This window comes from Artemia franciscana, unplaced genomic scaffold (genome assembly GCF_032884065.1).
Source record: "Artemia franciscana unplaced genomic scaffold, ASM3288406v1 PGA_scaffold_38, whole genome shotgun sequence".
In the NCBI taxonomy this organism is placed as follows: domain Eukaryota; kingdom Metazoa; phylum Arthropoda; class Branchiopoda; order Anostraca; family Artemiidae; genus Artemia; species Artemia franciscana.
Genome location: NW_027062676.1, coordinates 1,461,819 through 1,483,672, shown reverse-complemented (window position 1 = coordinate 1,483,672; position 21,854 = coordinate 1,461,819). Strand labels below are relative to the sequence as shown.

General features: G+C 37.6%; 1 protein-coding gene across 1 annotated transcript in view; it reads left to right on the top strand.

Annotated features, from left to right (window-relative positions):
- The first annotated feature begins 5,025 nt into the window (after positions 1 to 5,025).
- Positions 5,026 to 21,854, top strand: part of LOC136041799 (uncharacterized) — a 54,987-nt gene continuing 38,158 nt past the window's right edge. Inside the window, exon 1 of the mRNA XM_065726553.1 lies at positions 5,026 to 5,113. The gene's annotated coding sequence lies outside the window, so the exon portion shown is untranslated. The remainder of the gene's footprint in view (positions 5,114 to 21,854) is intronic.

The window sequence follows — 21,854 nt, the reverse complement described above, 5'->3', positions numbered from 1 at the left end:
TTCAAGCTTATGTTTGAGCTGAAAATTCAGCTTTCATGCTTTGTTAAATAGTTCTTTCATATGTTGTAGTTTAGTCCTTTGAAGATTAAGGGACTTATTTGTCCTTTTAATGTAGTATAAACTAGCATTATTAATGTGTGTGGATTCAAGGTATTTCCAGCATTAAATTATGACGAAAAATATTACAGTCATAAAAGAATTAAATTGCATTTATAAGAGTAAACTTTGAGTCCCTAAGAGTTGCTTAAGATGCGCCAAAGAATATATAATTCCGCAAAGGAACTATTAAATAAAACATACAGATCATGTCTACTCAGTACGTTACAGAAGATTAATAGATAGTAAAAGACATAGGTTCCAAAGCTAAGGATAAATGTAAACCTTTGGAGTCGCTATGGCGATGAAATTTGTACAGGAGAATTACAGTCCCCTGGATTGAGCAACAAGAAAACAATGCTTTGCAGGAGTAGCACTGATGAGGTGTCTTTTTTTCCTCCACTGCCAGTGCGACACTGGAACATTATAGAGAGTGGCAAAATTCCACTACTGCTATCATTGAGACCTCTAACTTTTCAGCTTTAAGATGAACAACTAGCATATTATTCTTAATACAATCCCAATCAGAGGCAACGCTATAGCTTTGCCTATAGTAAAGGCCATACGGCTCAAATGTTTTATTATTTATACATTTTTCCACAGATGCACTTCATAAAGAAGGAGTCGTAGTATAAATTTCAAAGGGGCTCATTCAATTGGAAATCGAGAGTTCTAGTGTCCTATCTATGAGTCAAAATTTTCAGAGGCAACTAGCCGCCCTTACGCCCTTTTTTCCCCAAATACATCTACTAAAAATTTTAAGGTAGCAATTTTGTTAAAAATAGTTCAAAGATCATATAACGAAAACTCCAGGGTCGACACAAGCCACCAGGGCCCGAGGGCAGGCGTTATAAGTTATGCCCTGGGGGCAAATATGGTTCTTATAGAAGGAATGCTCGTAAATCTTCAGAGAGGGCTCATTTGATTGGTAATTAAAAGTTCTAGTTCACTTTCTTAGAGTCAAATGAGACTGAAGGGCAACCAGCCCCCCACCCCCATTCCCTCACGCCCTTTTCCCCAATTGTATCAAATAAAATTTTGATATAGCCGTTTTGTTAAAAATGGTTCAAGGGTCAGATCAAAAAATTTCCTGTCTGGACACAACCCCCCAGCGCCTGGGGGCAGGCGTTTTAAGTTATACCCTGGGGTATATATGGCTATTATGGAAGGGATGCTCGTATAAACTTCAAAGAGGGCTCATTTGGTTGGAAAGGGAACGCTCTAGTTCACTTTTTAAGAGCTAAAAGAGCTCTTGTTTTGCAACAAAAAGAGCATTGTTTTGTGTATTTTTTGTAATTACTTACTTTTTCCATTTTTATATACTTTTAGTTTAATTGGCATACTTCTTCCATTGTCTGTAGAAAAATGTTAGTCTCTAAGCTTCATGAAATAAAGAAAAAAAACAAGTTTTTTTCAACTGAACATAAGGAGCAACATTACTTAACACGAACAGAAACTATTACGTATATGAGGGGGTTGCCCCCTCCTCAACATTTCACTCTTCACGCTATAGTTTTTCGGCACTTAGAAAAAGTTACTTAATGTTCTAATTAACGACCCTTGTGTTTCAGGAGTCATTTTTGAATAATTCGGACAAAATTTAAACTTTAGTGTATAGAGCGAGGTGTCGAGGAGGGGGAAACCCCTTCATATACGTAATAATTTCTGTTCGTTCTAAGTTTTTATGCTGCTCCTTACTTTCAGTTAAAAAAAACTCGTTTTTTGTTCAACATCTGATCGTTTTTTAAATAAAGCCAGTATACCTGGCTCCACCTCCACGGAAAAATCCCCTTCCCCATAAAAATATCCTCTGGACAATTCAGTTCTGATAAAAATTTACCCTGACAATTACCCTTAACATCTCCAAGTGTAAAATTTAATCGGTAAAGAGAAAGTTAGACACATAAAGAAATTTTGCATAGAAATTCCGGCAAATTCACCGACTGAAAAATTTTCCCTTAAAAGTTCAACCCCCTGGAAACTTCCCTCTCCATGAAAAGTTCTTCCCGTAGAAAATTCGTCCTCCCCTCCCCACCAAAGATATATTCATGCTTCCCAATAAAAAGAACAATGGACAAATTTTATAACTTTAAAACGTTTCTCCAGGAGCTTTAGGGGGTGATTTTTTATCCAAAGACATAGTTATTGGGCCTTTCAACTGTGCTGATAAAAAGATGATTTTGGAAAAAAGTGGCATTGGAGGGGTTCCAGTTGCCCTTCAATTTTTTGGTCACTTAAAAAGGGCACCAGAACAAGAATGAACCATTTCCCGACGTTCTAGGCCCAGTGGGTCGGTACGATCACCCCCGGGGAAAAAAAACAAATAAACACACATCTGTGATTTTTCCGGCAAAAATTACAAAATTCCCCATTTTTGCAGATATGTGCTTAAAAAGGGGGTATTTCCCCCTTTTTTCGAAATTCAGGAAAATCTTGTTTTTTAAAAATAGCGACGAAGACCACACTGCCTTTCCATAACAAACAAATACAACGTAGAAACAATAGGGAAAGTTTTTTCAAGACAATGGAAATTATTTATGTAGATATTTCGGCCCTATGTCCAAGGGCCGTCTTCAGCACAATACAATACTATATATATATATAAAAGAACTTACATCAAATTGTGAGAATTAAAACTGAATATAAAAACACTTATTAAAACAAATTTTTTTTTTAAAATATAGCCCTAGCATCCTTACTTCAGCGAAGTTCAACCAGGACTCGAGTCCTGGTTGAACTTCGCTGAAGTAAGGATGCTAGGGCTATATTTTTAAAAAAAAATTTGTTTTAATAAGTGTTTTTATATTCAGTTTTAATTCTCACAATTTGATGTAAGTTCTTTTATATATATATATAGTATTGTATTGTGCTGAAGACGGCCCTTGGACATAGGGCCGAAATATCTACATAAATAATTTCCATTGTCTTGAAAAAACTTTCCCTATTGTTTCTACGTTGTATTTGTTTATCTTGTTTTTTCCAATTATATATTTTCTAAAAATTTGGAAAAAAGTCAAACTTCACAGTAAATAGTAGGGAGCTAAGGAGCAGACAGTTCCTTTCATACAAAGAATATTCTGTTCAAATAGGTTCCAAATCTGTTCCTTGCTTTAAGTTGAAAAGCTCGTTTTTATTTAATTTCTGATCGTTTTTCAAATCATACCCATACCTAACCCAGATATAATTTGAGGTATCGGTCCCTTAAATGCCAGTTTAATTGCTTGTAAAATGTGTAAATCAATAATTGTACGTTCATTAGTACCGTCCTACGTTTAAATTTGCAATTTCAATTTTGGATAAAGTTTGAACATACTTAAAAAATTGGCGATGAATAGTAATTTTGGTGAAAAGTCCTTGTAAATATTACTATTAAAGAATTTCAGTTGGATGAATAGGAATATTATTGTTTGTATGGATGGAAATTCTGTGAGACTTTTGATCTTCTACATAACTGAAGCCATCACACCCTCTCCAACAGAATTTTTTTATCGATAAATACATTCCATACATTCGTTTCAATACATTGAAGTGCTTGATATAAATAGAAAAATATTACCATTTAAAGTTGCTAGAAACTAACTTCCTAACAGTATTTGCCACCCTAAAGAAATTTTCTGGCGGGGCTGATGATGACCTGCGCTAACTTTTCCACTTATGTGCTTTTAGAAATGGGAAAGTGACATTTTAGCTGTCTAGAGATGTATTTTAATTAATTCCTACTCCCCCTACCTCTTTCAACACTGATCAGAAGCGTCCGGAAGAGTAAACGGTTGGTCCATTAAAATGTACTTTTGTAGGACTCTACCCTACCCCCACCTAACCAATGACTCACATTCCTTCGTTATATCTGATACGCAATTACAGGTCACCAAAAGTAGCCCAATTTCTTTACAAAATAAAGGAATCAACTTGGTTGAATCCAGCACTGCCATCGTTTGGCATTACTTCTTTTGAAACTGGAAAGCCTAAAATATAGTTATTGATACTTTTAAATCCATTAGTTTCTCAGAATTTTAAATTGGTTGCAAATTCATCCTCTTCGGGGTAAAGTCGTAGAATGGTGCCCTAAACCAACTAAACTGTCACCCAACTACCACTGCTATTTTGCTGTCTGCCCTCCCCCTGGAAAATTTTCTGCCGGCGCCCTTGTTCCCTATCAAATCTAAACCACTTTTCTCGTGCAATAATATTCTGAAACAGTAATATTTTCATAGAACATGATGATCAGCAATTTGTGATTACTAGAAAAGAATAAATTTCGAGGATTTTCAACTAGGTAGGGCAATATGAAAGGAAATAGAAAGAAATCACTAAAATCTGAATGTAGTGGCGTAACTTCGTCAAAATCCTTGGGGGGGGGGCAAAATTGGTGCCAATTTTCCCAAATCAAGCAGAAATACAGTGAAAAATGATAAATGAGCCATACAGTACCATAAAAACAAACGTATACTAAAGAAAACTGATTTGTTTCTGTGGATGGTTGAATTATGTTGACCTATCTTAGTTTTGACAAGATTTCTGAAAACGCTAAATTTCAGTTAAGGGACAAACTGGGGTCTGGGGGCATTTATTCCCCTGCCCTAGAGCAAATTACAGCCCTCGTTGAATGGTCACTTCTTATATGATATAGTCTTCATGACTGCCTGAAAAGCATAAGTAAAGTATTTAAGAAAAATACTAGAATACAATCGTAACAACTAACATTTTTAAAATTTTCAAGCAAAGGATAAAAAAAATTTATAAAGAGAGAAAAATCATCCAATCATAAACAAGAGAGGTTAAATTCTATGCAAACCATTCAAGCTTTACTACCCCAAATTTACACGACAGCTTCTCCCTTTTGAGAAGGGCGAGTCTGCATGACATCATTTCCGACGCAGATTCTATAATTAGATGAGAAACCGATTCAATGCCAAAATTCTCTCATTTACCAGATCCGATTCAAAGTCGCTTAGACTTGCATTTTTGTTGTTTTTTAAAATGTTTGTGCGACCGAAAGAGGATTTTTTTCTCATGGGTAAGACTTGTTAGAATTTTTCTGTGAAATTTTTGTTAAAACTGAGAGGTTTCTGAAATAGCGTGTGCCTCAGATGAACGGGATCTCACAGCTGTGTGTTATTCTTGAATCTGCCTAGAGTATTTGCTCGCTACTTGCTCTCGATATTAAATTAAAAAAAAAAAATCAAATACAAGGAATGGCCATCTTTAATTCTGAAAATAAACAAGAATTATCCTATATTTGAGGGGCTTGCTATCCTATATTTGAGAAGGATGTCCCTCGCTGTTTACGCTAGATTTTAGTTTTTGATCAAAATTTCCCCATTCAATTCTCTTTTCTAATATGGTATTTACTACCGTAAGAAATGCGCCCTAGCTTCCTTCTCCTTGCTAAAATTGGGATATAGCCCTAGGATAGATGCAGAAGTCTTATGATTTTAATGGGATGCAATCAGGGCCGTATCCAGGATTTTTTTTTTCGGGGGTTGTTTTGTACGAGGATTTTTATCGGGGAGGAGGAGGTTACATAAATTCTCAAAAAACCCATAATAAATTCGTTTATATCCATTTTTGTTACGTTTTTACAACTCGTATAAACATTTCGGGGGGGTTCATACCCCCTGGATACGGCCTTGGATGCAATATATTTATCTTTCCCTAACAGTTAATCCATAATGCAAAGACTAAGCGAATTTTGTATATAGTGGAGGGCTATACCAAGGCATTAGAGGGCGAGGGACCTGGGACACAATACCACTATCTAGGATGCAGAAACACATACAATGTCTAGGACGCTTGAAATATGTTTTTTGATTTGCTATTTAAGGCTTTTTATGAATATGATAATCATTTCCGTTTGAAATTCCTGTGAAAAGGTTTTCTTTTTTGGTTGTATAAGATAGATTTTTGGTTGCCTATTCATGAAATGCATGAAGATTTGAATTATTCAAAAAATCAGAAACAGGAAGATACTGCTAATTAAAACATTATTAATTCACCAATTAAATTTTTAGCCGGATTTCCGACAAGAATGACTGTTATTAAAAGTATATGGAATGTTTTAGCCATTTCATTACGCCGTAGAAGTAAAAATTATCCAAATACCGGCTGAAATACTACGAACAGGGCCGTATCTAGGATTTTTGTGACGGGAGAAGGGCTAGAGGGTTTGAACCTCACCCAAAATTTTTGTCCAACTCATAAAAACGTAACAAAAATGCATAGAAACCAATATTTGATGCATTACTTAAAGTTTTGTATTGTAACCCCTCCCCCTGAAATAAATTTTTGAATGCGACCTATGATCGGCACCTGGCCTTAACATTTTTGTCATGTTTTTTTACGACTCGGACCGAAATATCTGGGACGGAGGGCTAAATCCCCTACCCCACCCTGGATACGGCCTCGATTAGAAAAGATGGTACTTGTGTATTATTCAGAACACACTCAATACGTGAAGTTAGGATCTTTCATGAAACAAACTACGATGCAGCTATATTTTAAATAAATATTTTATATAGAGAGGTGGTTAGGTTAAGTTAGGTATTTGATATAATGAATCCCACACCCTCCCCTAATAATAATAATAATAATAATAATTTATTACAAACCCGCTTATAAAAAAGAAGCATGAAAGAGCGGAGCAAAACAAAAGAAAAGAGAAAATAAAGACGAAAACAAATCAACCGAACATAATAATCTACTAAATACAAACAAATCACACTTCAACTATCAAGCAAGAAAGTCGCTGGGAAATCAAATAATAGTGCCCTGTGTTTCACGAGAGCTTGTTTTTCAAAATTCGGCATGAACTCAACAGGATCAGGTATATGATACTTTTCTAGCAGACCAGTGTTACGGAGGTAAAGTGGCAGACCAAGCAGAAACTTTAAATATTTGCAAAAGCCTGAACGGATTCGCAACATATCAGAATTCGATAGCCAATGCCAAACGGGTGAGATGTAGTGAGCAAAGGGAAGAGCGACGGCACGATACAACCTAGCAAGGATATGCTTATTAAATTTAAACTTCAGAGCTGCAAGTTTAGCATACCCAGACCGAAAACCCGACAGAACCTGGTCAACAAAAAGAGCACGCGAGCTTCTGAGGTCGCTTCCATATGTGATACCTAGGTACTTCAACTTGCGGCTTGGAAGTACTACTTGCCCTGCAACGGTAACACAGGTAGCCTCGCGACGGGCAACTTCAGACGGCGCACGCGGGGGTTCAAATACAAGAAATTCTGTTTTAGCAGGGTTAATAACCAGACCAATATTAGTATAACCTCGACTTAGGAGATCGATATTAGCTTGAAGGTTACAAAGCGATGTGCTCACCAGTAGTATGTCGTCGGCGTAGCACAGTAGGCTCACATCCATACATTCAGTGTTAAAACCACCGTTAATCTTTTTTGTTACCGACGAGGTTAGTGAATTGAAGAGTACAGGGCTTAAAACCGACCCTTGACGCAGTCCCCGGTGAAGCTTAATCGGTTTCGACAGGAGTTCACTACTCAACTTAACACGGATAAGGCTACTCGAATACCAGTGCCATAGGACGGCCGCTACATGTGGGTTCACACCTTGGTGCAGCAGGTTCAAAATTAACTTTGAATGAATTACCGAATCGAACGCCGCGGACACATCTACTGCACAAATTAAAAGAGTCCGTGATTGATTCTGAGCTTTCGATACTATACGCGTAAGAAGGCGATGTGCAAATGCACAACCGAGGTGGCGACGGAACCCGAATTGTCGATTGTCAATTTTACACTTTCGTAACAGCTCAGGTAACAGAAGTCTCTCTAACACTTTGCTTAATGTACTAGAGACTGTTATAGGCCTATAGCTAGAGCAGAGGTTACGATTTTTTCCCTTCTTCAAGACGTTAGACACAATACCTAGGGCAAACGACTTAGGGACTGCACCAGAATCAAGGCACATTTGATATAGCAGCGTCAAGTGCTCAATGAGCAGAGGTGAGCCACAGCGGAGGTGTTCAGTCACAATTCCGTCGTGCCCGGGAGCCTTGCCCTTTCTCAGCTGCTTAATAACCTGGAGCACTTCGCCTATTGAGACGGTAAAATAGTTCCGTTGGCTCAAGAGGGACGCAAAAGCTCGTGAGAGCTCACTATCACTTTCGGTTGTTAGTTGGGCATGTTTGATCCCAAAAACTTCACTATAGTGTTTTACCCACTGCTCCTCAGGTATGTTACTAGCAGGGTTTGTCACTGGTTTAGACTGTCTAAAAGACTTCCACATAGATACAGGATTATTTGCTGCTTCTTGGGAAGCAAGTTCGGCTTCGGCAGCTTTAAGATCACTTACAGACTTATTATAAGTTTTTTTCGTGTTGCGGAACTGCTCAAACACTACACCTGACCTAGGCCTCTCGCAATCGCGCCATAATCTCAGCCAAAACTTAGCACGAGCTTTGGCTTGCCTTACTTTAGGAGAGCGACTCCAGCCAGGCTTGCTGATTCCAGGTTTAAAACGGCGAGTGGGTACAGAAGCCTGCTCAGCCGTTTTCATTGCATGTATAATCTCAGTACAATAAATGTCTAGTGCTACCAAATCACTCGAGCCATGCATCAAGAGCTGAAAGGGAACTTTTATCTTTCCGAGAATCTCATCACATGTCTGTTTATACTGGTCGGCGTTTATTTTATTCCACTCAGTCTTGGTAGCATAAATTTGGGGCTTATTCGGCCTACACGGGAAGAAGTTAGCCTTAAAGCACAAGCCAAGGTGATCACTTACTGTGTGCTCAGAGTCCACGGTGACTGGAGCACCTAGAGAGAAGTTACATAGCACATGGTCAATGTTTGTCGTTGAACCGGAATTATGGATGTACGTATATGCGTCAGTCTTTTCACAGAGATCATACCCAGCTGGGATTACTGAGAAGAAGATTTCGGAGAGCTTATTTGATGGGTTCGTTAAGTCGCACTGAAAGTCACCGCAGACTAGCACTCTTCGATTGCCCAGCCTAATAAGTAAGCGCGAGAGGCGGCCACAAGCTTCCGAGAACCGTTTTTCGGAAGAGAGGGTGTTTAGGTTTGTTGGTAGATAAACCGTGATCAGAACAAAACCCCCGGGGCCAGGAAAATCTACAGCGAGGAAGAACTCACACGATTCCAGCTTTTGACATTCAAGCGAACTGTCCGTTATGATAGCAGTGCCCCCACTAGGTCGACCGCGGACTGAGGACCTTTTTGCTTCATGCATGAACACAGTTTTTTGATTCAACTGTTCGAAAAGACCAAAATTTTCGGAGGTGAGTAAATGTTCTTGTAAGCACACAACATTAAATTGACGGCATAGTTCTTTAACGTAGTCTAGTTTGACTGAATTGTGCCCATAGATATTTCGGCAAATGATGGAGAGAGAAGTCATTTCGTTGTAGTAGGCTTTTTCATAGCATTTCTAACTAGTGGGCATCTCATGCTGTATGAGGGGTGGGTGTTGTGGCCTTCTGGGCATAGAGCACATTTAACTGTGGTGGACGTGCATGGGGACGTCCGTGATGCGACGTGGGCACCGGCGCACTTAGAGCACTTCGGAGCGTTGCTGCAGGCACTAGAGAGGTGCTCGAAAGATTGACAGTTAAAACATCTCTTGGGGAGCTCTTTATAGGCCTCAACCCGGAAGTGGGTGTAGTCTACAAATATTCCGCGTTTAATAGTCTGATCTCGCGCGAACGAGTCTTTAAATACAAGTTTCACTGTGCCAGAGGTGCCGAACCGGTGGACTTCCGTAACTTCGGAGTTCGCAGCAATAATTTCTTCCTCTGTGGTTGCCGGAGGAACGAATCTTGCCACCGCTAAAAACTTTGGTTTCCGGTAAGAAACCTTGACATCACGGACATTTTCTTTCAACATGTCTGCGAGGATTTGAGCTGAATCCGCCGTATCGAGAAAGGCAACTAACCCACCTTTTCGTTGAGTGATCTGGCGAATATGTCCTTTTCCACCGTTCTTTTCGATAAATTCCTTCTGTTTGGCACATGATTCAAGGCTTTCCGCCGGCACATTCGCTATCACTACAGGATTCTCAAGTCTTTCTGGTTTCGGTAGCGGGGGCCAGACAGTAGGGCCTGACGGAAGGTAGATCTTACACTGATCGATTAGTCCCTCTATTTTCTCTGTGCACTCGTTAACTCTAATTGAAAGAGAAGTCAGCACATCTTGCGGTATTCTAGGCACTTCGCCAATTTTCCAGATAGTAAATCTATAGGTGAAATTGGCTGAGTTTTCTGCATTCTTGATAGCATCGTATAAATCACCCATGAAAACATCACTCTGCAAACCAGCTCGGCGGTCCTTCATTACATATTCATCTCCAAGTTGCCGCAAAATATCGTTCAGTTTGCAATGCGCAGCGTACAGAATGTCTTTTCCGTAAAATTTACTTCCCGTAGCAACCACCGCGTCACGGGAAATATCGGCATATCGCAAACTTGTCTGAGCGAAATTCAGGACAGGCGCGTATACATATTCGTAAATAGTCTCTTGTGTCATACCAACGAACTTCACTGCTCGAGAGCTGAAAGTAGTCCAGAATCTTGAACGTTTTATTTTCTTTCGCACACAATACACCTTCACGCGTCGAGCGCTGAATGAACGCCTACTGAAATCACCCAGGAACAAGGGAAGCGTAAGTACCCCCTCACCTTTTCCCCGCAATTTTCGGGTAACTGAATACCAGCGGGTACAGTACGGCGCTTGCGGGGGGTTCCTTCCCCTCTTCTGCTTGCTCCCAGTAGAAATCAGCACCTTAATGATATGGGAGAAATTGTCTTTATAGATGGCGCCCCAATCAACTTAAGAAAAAAGATGGCGCTGGTGAGGATGTCCGAAAAGAAAGACCTATTCTAGGGATTGGAGAATATCACTCAATTTAACTTAACTGTAAAATTGTCTATTAAAGGGTACAAATCAATATGAAAACAACCTCAAAGTAGTGCAATAACTTTATCCCATTAACAGCAAACAAGCAAACTCAGGCACATACACTCTGGAAATAATACAGATGTATAATAATGTGCAAATATATAGCCCAAACTTTTGATAAAGCTAATGAAATAAAACAAAATATGATGAAAATATAATACTTTATTAGGGAAATTGTAAAATTACCATATAAATGGTATTCTACTGTCAGCAAACCACGTATTTACACGCAAATTGACTTTTTTCAAACATGGCCTATTGTTACACTTCCAAAAACATTCCTTCTATTAAGAGTATAAAGTCAAGTTGTGTCCATTGAGGCACTGTTTTGTTGTGGGCAACAACCCTTATCCTGGAAGAATATAATTGCCTCTTTGTCAGTCTTTGGCAAATCCCAAATCTTCATTTCAATATCCATGTTCAGACACATCTTCTATCAATATCTTTATATACTATTTTAAGGTATATATTTGCACATTAGGGGGGAGGGGTAAAGTTCAAACTTATTATTATTTTCGAGGGTCCCAGGGGGACTGAAAATTGAATTTGTGAGAAAAGCGATGATAATATTCAAAATGAGCACAAGAAATGGCCTCTAGTGGTATGTTCACTTTATTCTTAAGTCGATAATTTTAATTATCAAATCATTTTATTTTGTTTGAGAATGTCTCTTTGATTTCTAGAATAATTCCTAAAAAATTATTCAAGAATAATTCCATAAACAGAGATACAGGTGAATTTGGATTGAGTTTAATTTATGATAATTTACTTAGGTCAAATAAAGTAAATTTCATTTCACCTTAGAGCTTTGACCTCTTTCCACCTGATATTTCAGATAAATCTAATGAACCAGAACCGCAAAGATCAAAGAGATTTGCTTCCGCTGTTGCATTGGAAAAAATGAGAGGAATAAACTGTATGTACTTAGTCTATTGGGTATAAATTTTGTTGTTTTTATTGATGTCTTTTAGTTTTACTGCTGATGATGGACACTGTATATGTGTCAGAAATATTCAGTTAAAATTTTATATCTGTTTCACTGTCGATTAAAAGGTTTTATACCTGTTTTGAACTGTTATATTTTTGTCATGGAAAAGCAGTGTGGTCTTCGAAGTTATTTAAGTAAATGTAGTACCAGTTTCAAGCAGTCGCAGTCACAAGTTGTCGCAGTCGGAAGTAGTCACTGTTGCAGTCGCACTTGCCGCCACGTAGTAGTAGTAGCAGTAGCCTCGAAAATTTCAAGTTAATACCCTTTTCTGTTCCAAATATATTGCAGATATACCTTTTTGATAACTTGAATACAGATAGTGTCTTTTGATTTAGCTCAACATACCCGTCATCATTTCCCGAAATTTGACCTCAATACTCTTGGTATTTTCGGACGCACCCAGGACTAGACATTCCTCCCTTTTCAATGATAAATCCTGGATATTAAACATTTACAAATTGGATAATTTACAATCCTTGCTTCGGGGGATGTTGGAGCACAGGTATCCGCGGGGACATTTGAAGTTCCAACTTATGCTCTTTGCAATTCCTTAGATATTTTTATTGTACCCTTTTGACAGCCCTCTTGCATATAGTATGTTTTTATTTTGTTTGATATTCCTTTCAACATCTTCTAAAGGTTTTACCTTAATAACCTTAGCCTTTTTGGAAACTCAGGATCAAACTTGCTCCCTCATATATAAACAAAAGGCAACTTTTGTAACGAGCAACACTTGCCCATGGGGCTCTTTGGTGATTTTGTCCTCCCTGGAAGCATAGTTATTTGACTATCAAACAGTTCGTGGTGACGAATTGTAGCAAGGAGCGACCCGGCTCAATAGTAACCGAAACTCTAAAAAATGTAACTTTGATACCAATAGTTACATCAAAAGAATCGGCATTTTAATGCTGATTTTAAATATGCAAGTTTCATCGAGATCAGTTATACCCATAAAGAGTTACGAGCCTGAGAAAATTTGCCTCATTTTAGAAAATAGGGGAAATATCCCCTAAAAGTCATACAATCTTAAAGAAAATCCCACCATCAGATTCAGCGTATCAGAGAACTATATTGTAGAAGTTTCAAACTCCTATCTACAAAACTGTGGAATTTCGCATTTTTTGCCAGAAGACAAATCACGGATGCGTGTTTATTTGTTTGTTTTTTTTGTGTTTTTGTTTTTTTGTTTTGTTTTTTTTTCCCAGGGGTGATCGTATCGACTGAGTGGTCCTAAAATCTTGCAAGAGGGCTCATTCTAACGGAAATTAAAAGTTCTAGTGCCCTTTTTAAGTGACCAAAAAATAAGAGGGCACCTAGGCCCCCTCCCACGCTAATTTTTTCCCCAAAGTCACCAGATCATAATTCTGAGATAGCCATTTTATTCACCATAGTCGAAAAACCTAATAACTATGTCTTTAGGGACGACTTACTCCCCCGCAGTCCCCGTGGGAGGGGCTGCAAGTTACAAACTTTGACCTGTGTTTACATATAGTAATGGTTACTGGGAAGTGTACAGACGTTTTCAGGGGGATTTTTTTGGTTTAGGGGGGGGGGGTTATGTGGGAGGATATTTCCATGGAGAGAATTTCAATTAAGGGGGTGCAGGATTTTCTACCTTTATTTGAAAAAAAAAACAATGAAAAAATAAATATGAAAAGTTTTTTCTACTGAAAGTAAAGAGCAGCATTAAAACTCAAAACGAACAAAAATTATTGCGCATATGAGGGGTTTACCTCCTCGTTATACCTCACTCTTTACGCTAAAGTATTTTTAGTAATTTCAACTATTTATTCTACGGCCTTTGTGATTCAGAGGTCATTCTTAAGGAATTGGGACAACATTTAAGCTTTAGTGTAAAGAGCGAGGTATCGACGAGGGGTGAACCCCCTCATATACGCAATAAAAACATACGAATATAGAGGTTCATTATGTAAGTTAATTCGTGGGTTACGTATATTTTTTATCAATGAAAACGTTCGTAAAAAACTAAAAGTTCTAGTTGCCTTTTTAAGTAATCAAAAAATTAGAGGGCAACTAGGCCTCCTCCCTCGCTCCTTTTTTCTCAAAATATTCCGATTAATTGCAATTAATTAATGTGCAAATTTCGTTTTAATTATTTATGTGCTTAGAGCCAAAACCAAAACATGCATTAATTCAAAAATGTTCAGAAATTAAATAAAAAGAAACAAGTTTTTTTTTAATGAAAGTAAGAAGCAACATTAAAACTTAAAACGAACAGAAATTACTCCGTATATGAAAGGGGCTTTTCCTCCTCAACGCCCCGCTCTTTACGCCAAAGTTTCTTACTGTTTTAAAAAGTAGAGTTAAGAAAAAGGGTCAAACTTTAGCGTAAAGAGCGAGCCGTTGAGGAGGAAAAGCCCCTTTCATATACGGAGTAATTTCTGTTCGTTTTAAGTTTTAATGTCGCTCCTTACTTTCCGTTAAAAAAAAAACTTGTTTTTTTTATTTAATTTTGAACAAGGGGGCCGTTTCAAAATTTTCATCTGATGGGCTTTGGAGACGTTGTACTTAAAAAGGGCATGGGAGGGGGACTGGTTGCCCTCTCATCACTTTTCACCATCAACATGCCCTGAAAGCTTAAACTTAATACCTTATTACCAGAGCATCTTTGCATGTAAAAATAGGTCACCAACGAGGAAGTAAGATAAATAAAACGAATTTTATATATGAATTCTGGCAAATTTACCTCGTGTAAAATTTCCGCTTGAAAGTTCAACCCCTAGAAACTTCCATTTCAATAGTGAAAGTAAAACAGTTCAAAATAGGGATGATACCTTTTTATTGACAGTGAAATATAAAATTATTTAACTGGATATTTCGAACACATATACAGTGTTCATCATCAGCAGTAAAACTGAGTTGAGTTTTACTGCTGATGATGAACACTGTATATGTGTTCGAAATATCCAGTTAAATAATTTTATATTTCACTGTCAATAAAAAGGTATCATCCCTATTTTGAACTGTTTTACTTTCGTCATGGAAAGGCAGTGTGGTCTTCGAAGTTATCTACATTTTAATAGTAAGTTTTCCTTGTAGAATATCCATCCCTAAAAAGCCCCTCCCCCTGAAAAATGTCTTTATACTTCATAATAACAAATAATTATATGCAAGCAATGGGGAATTCTTATAACTTGCGGCCCTTCCTCCGGGGACTATAATGCGGGGGGTCAAGCTATCTCCCACGACACAGTTATTGTACCTTTGAAATGTCTATCTCAATATTTGATCGGACGACTTTGGGGGAAAAGGTGTCGGAGGGATGCTATTGGCCTTCCCATTTTTTTGCCACTCAAAACAGCACTAAAACTTTTGATTTCTGTTCAAATTAGTCCTCTTCCAATCTTGTAGGACCATTGGTTTGATACAATAGTTCCTGAAAAGAAAAAAAAATGTATCTGTGGTCGTTCTTCTTGCAAAAAATATAAAATTCTACATTTTTAATGATAAGAGCTTGAAAAATCTACAGTGGGATTCTCAGATACACTGAATTTGACGGTGTAATTTTCAATAAGATTCCATAACTTTTGTGGGATATTTCTCCCCTTTTCGAAAATCGGTAAAATTTTCTTCGGCTTGTAGCTTTTCATGAGTAAAATCAAACTTAACAAATCTTATATATTTAGAATCAAACAGTTCTTGGTAACGAACTGTTGTAAGGAGCGACCCGGCTCAATAGTAACCGAAACTCTAAAAAAAGGAATTTTGATACCAATAGTTACATCAAAAGAATTGTATTTTAATGCTGATTTTAAATATATAAGTTTCATCAATTTTAGTCTTACTCATCAAAAGTTACGAGCCTGAGAAAATTTGCACAATTTTAGAAAACAGGGCGAAACACCCCCTAAAAGTCATAGAATCGTAACGAAAATCACACCATCGCATTCAGCATATCATAGAACCCCACTGTAGAAGTTGAACTCTACAAAAATGTGGATATTGGTATTTTTTGCTAGAAGACCGATCACGGGTGCGTGTTAATTTTTTTTTCCAGGGATAATCGTATCGATCCAGTGGTCCTAGAATGTTACAAGAGGGCTCATTCTAACGGGAATTAAAAGTTCTATTGCCATTTTTAAGTGACCAAAAAAATTGGAAGACAGCTAGGCCCCTTCCCACGCTCATTTTTTCCCCAATGTCAACGGATCAAAATTCTGAGATAGCCATTTTATTCACAATAGTCGAAAAACCTAAGAACTATGTGTTTGGGGACGACTTACTCGCCCACAGTCCCCGTGGGAGGGGCTACAAGTTACAAAATTTGACCAGTGTCTACATATAGTAATGGTTATTGGGAAGTGTACAGACGTTTTCAGGGAATTTTTTGTTTGGGAGGGGAAGTTGGGGGGTTACGAGGGAAGATCTTTCTATGGAGGAATTTGCCATGGGGGAAGAGAATTTCAATGAAGGGAGCGCAGGATTTTCTAGCATTATTTAGAAACAATGAAAAAATAAATACGAAAAGTTTTTTCTACTGAAAGTAAGGAGCAGCATTAAAGCTTAAAACGAACAGGAATTATTACGCATATGAGGGGTTCACCACATCGTAATACCTCGCTCTTTACGCTAAAGTATTTTTAGTAATTTCAACTATTTATTCTACGGCCTTTGTGATTCAGGGATCATTCTTAAGGAATTGGGACAAAATTTAAGCTTTAGTGTAAAGAGCGAGGCATTGACGAGAGGGTGAACCCCCTCATATACGTAATAAAAAAATACAGATATAGAAGTTCGTTACGTAAGTTAATTCGTAAGTTACGTATATTTTTTAATAATGAAAACGTTCGTAAAAAACTAAAAGTTCTAGTTGCCTTTTTAAGTAATCAAAAAATTGGAGGGCAACTAGGCCTCCTCCCCCGCTCCTTTTTTCTCAAAATCTTCCAATTAAAACTATGAAAAAGCCATTTAGCCCAAAAAAATTAATATGCAAATTTCGTTTAATTATTTATGTGCGGAGATCCAAAATCAAAACATGTATTAAATCAAAAACTTTCAGAAATTAAATAAAAATACGAGTTTTTTTAACTGAATGTAAGGAGCGATATTAAAATTTAAAACGAACAGAAATTACTCCGTGTATGTAAGGGGACTTTCCTCCTCAACGCCCCGCTCTTTACGCTAAATTTTTTTACTGTTTAAAAAGTAGAATTAAGAGAAAGAGTCAAACTTTAGCGTAAAGAACGGGGTGTTGAGGATGAAAATCCCCTTACATATACGGAGTAATTTCTGTTCGTTTTAAGTTTTAATGTCGCTCCTTACTTTCAGTTTAAAAAACTTGGTTTTTTATTTAATCAGCATAAAAAATCCGTTAGAGTGGTGGTTACTATTTGGCTGAGTCGCTCCTTACTTAAAGTTCGTTACCACGAATTGTTTGATGATGTTATTTGTTCGATCGTGTTATTACTATGTTTCATATTTTTCCCCTTTGTTTTCTGTTTTTGTTCATGTGATAATTTTTGGAGAGGAAGTCCCCAGAAATTCGAGAAAATGAGAGATCACAATATCCCTGTGTTCGCCCTTCCTTTGATCCCATGTATAGTAAACACAATTTTGCTGATTTTGTACGATATACTGTTTTTCATTTACCTTGGTACTTTGACTGAATAGATTGTAATACATTTTGGGGCTTTGTAAGCAAAATAATTTATGTAGGCCCTGGCGCGTACGCAGAGGGGGCCTTCGGGCCCGCCCCCCCCCTCCCGAAATTCTGTGAAATGTTTAGATTCCCCATGATTTCTCGGGATTTCTGGCAAAAGTAGGACATTTATTAAAAATCTAGATACATGTGTGAAGCCTTTTTTGGGGGATTTTACAGCATGCAATTATCCGGTCAAGTCACTGCCCAATTATTAACCCATTTTCTGTCTAACTTTTTACCCTCTTTGAAATAATTAGCAATTGTAATGTTATTTTTTTGTAAGGAGAGTTTATTTCCACAGCGAAATCGAATTATCCTTGATATTGGGGCGTTTATCCCCCCCCCCCCCTTTCAGGATAAAGTACAGCTTTTAATGGATCAATTTTGGAAACTATCATTTTTCATTAAAATCTAAGTTTATGCAATAGAAGAACTACCCCCCACGGTACCCATGTTGCACTGTTAACCCTAAAATTTCCCTTTCAGTGGGATATAACAGATTAATCACTGGTTCTAAATCGCTATGAACATAACCTGAGCCTAAAAAGTACTTTTGAGGCTTCAGTCTTCTTCCTCCCCCCCATCCGCTACAACACTACAGATTAAAGTTAATCAGTATTTTCCGATATTCGTGCTTTTTGCATTACTAAATAAAAAATGTGCTTCTTTATATCTGCTGTTTCGAAGGTTTTGCCCCCTCCCCCGAGATAAATTCCTGCGTATGTGCCTGGGTAGGCCAAAGACATAATTTTATAGCTACTCCCCAGACCAAACACATAAACCCCCATAGAGAAGTCCCCTCTTCTCCCCCTAGACTACGTCAACGTTTCTAATTGTATCCCGCAAGCTGTTCATGAGGTATTGCAGATACGCTATGTTGAACGCCTTAGCTACGTTGAAAACCCCTTTTAGTCCTATTCTCATGGGTGGGGACCATGCCCCTAAACATATTTTTTGTTAGGTTCAGTTCCCCTATGTCCAACGACTTACGGCTGTAAGTTTCAAGCTGATCAGGGACAAACAGTTTTCTGGTCCATTTCTGGGAATTCATATTCTCCCCTCTCCGAACAGAATGTGTGATCATTTTGAAGCTAACAATATTCCCTGAAAGTTTTGAGCCAAAGGACGTGCAAAACTAAACATGTCTCCCACTTTCAACTATAAAGCCCATATGCAAACAATTTCCAAATCGCATAAATCACTACTCTTGTTCTAGGGGCTTTGGGGTCACGGCCAATCCCGTATGCCTATTAATTGGACTTTTCGGCACTTTTTTAATAAATTATCTTTCTCAAATTTTGATAAGATGTCTTGGGGGGTTACGAGGGAAAAGGGTAGTTAAAAAGGACACAAGATGGGTACTGATTGTCCTCCGATAAATGTCGATTTTTAAACAGGGTCTTAGAACTCACTGTTTCTAATCAAATGAACCCCCTCCCAAGTTGTTGGGAAAAAATAAAAAAGTAAATAATATATAGAAGGCACGTGGCTCTTTGCTTAGACTACTAGACTCTTTAGACTCTTTGCTTAGACTTTGGGTCTTTGCTACTACACTGTCTCTGATAGTGCCCAAGCTTATGCATATCACAAACCAAGAAATAGGAATGATGTATCTGCAAGTGGTACAAACTATACACTTTTTGTAAAAGTTTGAGAAATAATGACAGTAATTCAGATTTTGAAATACTAACCGAATGTTCTGGACATTTTGAAAAACCATTTCCACCGCCAATACCAATGTATAGGTGATTTTGCATATATGATCTATTTAGGATGGGTGGAAGGGGGTCCTTAAATTTTTGTCTTCAGTGCATCTAGCAAACAGAATTATCAGTTTGTATTCAATTTTTTTGAAAAGTAAGGGTAAGCGTTAGGCTGAACTTTTAGGTTGTCTAGACAAAATCGATCCTTTGTGGTGGATGGATGTCTAATGCCTATAATCATGTCATTAGAATATCTGACAGAATAGATGATCAGACATCAGCTAAATATCTTAGTCCTAGTGAGAGCGAATGTCCTAGTTATACATTTTAGTAACCCGGACCCAATGTAACCTTTGTGGCAGTGGAGAATGAGAAGGATCGGTAATTTTTGACATCTGAGACCCGCCGTGCAAAAAGTGGGGTAGCAAAGTAGCAATACTACTTGGCAATTTTTAAATCTCTTGGCAGATTTTGTCTGAAAATACCATTTTTGCATATAAAATACTTTTGCTCAAAGAAAAGCTGCCAAAACACAAGTTGTGCTGCTAAAGTGTTGGCAGCCTTTGGGATTCTGTCGAATTCTTCTACTGACAGCTTTGGAACTTTTTTCATACCTGTCTGAGACAATCATGGATTGGGATATCTACCAGAAGGATAATCGGATCTCGAAACTAAAATTGATTGGAGGTAAAAGTAAGCATCCACCCCTAAGTTCTAGAATCTATGCGGGAAGTGGGGGTAAAATTAAATTACCGTCATTACGACATCTATCAAAACTGATTATGTTAAGACGTTGTGTGGGGTAAGAGCTAGAATCATAATTTTAGCTTTTTATTGTCTGCACCTCGCCCAATGTCTATTGAATGGGAGAGAAGTTTAAAAGTTTTACATCTGCCTAATTAATTCGTTTGCTGATGGAACTATCCAACCTTGATCGGCCTTCTGAGAGGGAAGGATTATTTTCTCGTCATCTGCATCCCTAAGAACGGCATCCTGCATCTTATTAAATTTTGATAGGGGCTAACAGCTGTATCTTTTATTGCGCCTTTAAAGGGTTCCAGTTAGGGCCATTTAACTCAGGTATGGGGGGATTACCCATGATTTTATCGTAGGAATTATATCGCTTTTCTTAGAGCGCAAATGAAAGTGAAAGTAGTACAGTTCTACCTGAACTTCATATAAAATAACTAATTTAATTGTTGCCATTGCACCCCTCATTACATATATTTGTTTTCTAAATTAGCGTGTCTAAATATAAGATCGGGAGAAATGGAAGCGTGTGGTGGTTTTAGCAGGAACAATTTAAAAAAAAGGATGAAATACACCTTCTCATTTCGGCCGTGATGACGGATAAATATGCAGTAGCAAAACGATTGCAATGGGATCTCCGACTTTTATTCGGCCACACCTCCAAGATCAAGGTTTTGGATCCATACTTGAGTACTTGAAAATAAAAAAGAGGAACTAGTTAAAATGTATCCTACAGAGCCTAAGACCTTTGTAAGCCGCACCACCAATCAGATTTTAGCGAGGATTCTTCCATTTAATTTACGTGTATATTTGGCTAGAAATGACACTCAAATACTGAACTAAAATTTATATAGGCTAAATTCAGCAATTTATAGGGCCAATTTGTTTACATTTCTTTGGGCGATTTTTAAGCCAAAGTGAATGTCAAGCCAATTTATTTACGTTTCCTTGTGTGATTTTCAAGCCAAGGTGAGTGTAAACAATTACACTTGTTCAGCGACTTATCATTTATTTTGCTTTTACTACTTTATCGCTAAGTTCTTCTTCCCCAAGAAATTGTATTGTCACAAAAGAAAATAAACACATGTCCTGTTTTAGAAAAGATCTGTTGAGAGCCAATTGTCGTATCTGTAAAATTGAAATTTCGACAAAATGGATTTTTAATTGAGTACGTCCATATAAGGTTTGCTACACAGCAGACAGCTAGCCCTCATGTTCTTCAGAGACCTCTAGACTAGAGGCAACTATTCTGTTTCTTGTATAACCACTTGATATTGTTTAAAAAGCAGAGAACCCAATGCATTATTGTCATTCTTTGCCAGATTAAATAAAAAAAAACTAATTTTTTTAGCTGAAAGTAAGGAGCGACATTAAAACTTAAAACGAACAGAAATTACTCCGTATATGAAATGGGTTGTCCCCTCCGCAATCCCTCGCTCTTTACGCTAAAGCTTTTAATTGTTTTAAAAAGTAGAATTGTGGAAAAGAGTCAAACTTCAGCGTAAAGAGCGAGGGATTGCGGAGGGGACAACCCATTTCATATACGGAGTAATTTCTGTTCGTTTTAAGTTTTAATGTCGCTCCTTACTTTCAGCTAAAAAAATTAGTTTTTTTTAATTTAATTTCTGAACGTTTTTGAATTAATGCATGTTTGGTTTTGGCTCTCCGCACATAAATTATTAAAATGAAATTTGTATATTAATTCTT